A 1,180-nucleotide genomic window follows, 5' to 3' on the forward strand; every position below is an offset into this window, starting at 1 on the left:
GTATGGCCGTAGACATTTGAGTGGTATTTCCACTCATAGTTAATCTCGGCATATAGCATAATTATTCAATCCTGAAGCTCTGTGATTGATGACGTTTCATATCGTATCATATCATTTTTCCGGGCACTTCAAGAGGTCCATATTCTCAAAATGTATGCATCTCAGCCTCAACTATGGTGGGCCTGAGGTCGTGTGGACTCTCACGCACTCTTACCGCCAAATCGTGCATCCGCCCCAATCAGTAGGCTAGAATATCGCATATGTTTTCATTACATTTGTTAAGACACCACCCGAACACTGTATTATAAGGCTACACCATACACTTGTTGTGGCCCTACTGCTCAGTGCAAGGCCCAGGTCCTTTTTCTTTTAGTGAAAAGTTGACGATTATAACGTGCCAAAATACCGTACATAATGAAACTGTTAAGAGAAAAAAAAAAGAAAGAAAAAGAAAAACATCTTTAACGAACAATAAGTAAACATCAATCGATTTGAGGGAGAAAATTTAAAAAGTCTACAGCACCCGGTATTCCCAGGCGGTCACCCATCCAAGTACTAACCGGGCCCGACGTTGCTTAACTTCGGTGATCGGACGAGAACCGGTGTTTTCAACGTAGTATGGCCGTAGACATGTGGATGATATTTCCACTCATAGTTAATCTCGACATATAGCATAATTATCCAATCATGAAGCTCTATGATTGATGTCGTTTCATATCAACGCGCGCTTGTCTGGCGGGGATTTCCTCTGACTCCCCTGACCACTCTGCTGCGCGAGTACATTTTTTCAAACACCGGTGTTGAACAATAAAACAACCATTTTACTACGCACTAACTAGGATGCTTTAGACAGAAGAAGACTGCCGTTTTGTTCAAACGACCCTCGAACCGGCCTAACACCAGCGAATTAATTGCGTATTGTTGATATGATAGGTCGTGTGGACTCTCACGCACCCCTACTTTAGAATTTAGAAAATAGTTGACGATTATAACGTGGCAACATACATAATGAAACTGTTAAGAAAAAGAAAAACATTTTTAACGGTAAGTAAATCAAGCCATTTGGGAGTGGGGTGAGCAAATGTAAAAAGTCTACAGCACCCAGTATTCCCAGACGGTCACCCATCCAAGTACTAACCGGGCCCGACGTTGCTTAAATTCGGTGATCGGACGAGAACCG

The 1,180-nt window shown here is 42.4% G+C and overlaps 1 non-coding gene across 1 annotated transcript; it reads right to left on the bottom strand.

Annotated features, from left to right (window-relative positions):
- Window positions 1-511: 511 nt before the first annotated feature.
- Window positions 512-630, bottom strand: LOC117106061. The gene has a single exon (XR_004444981.1). It is a non-coding gene; the product is annotated as a 5S ribosomal RNA (ribosomal RNA).
- Between the last annotated feature and the right edge of the window lie 550 nt (window positions 631-1,180).

Source organism: Anneissia japonica, unplaced genomic scaffold (assembly GCF_011630105.1).
Source record: "Anneissia japonica isolate Jap-2015-1 unplaced genomic scaffold, ASM1163010v1 scaffold12433_len1188_cov188, whole genome shotgun sequence".
NCBI classification, from domain to species: Eukaryota; Metazoa; Echinodermata; class Crinoidea; order Comatulida; family Comatulidae; genus Anneissia; species Anneissia japonica.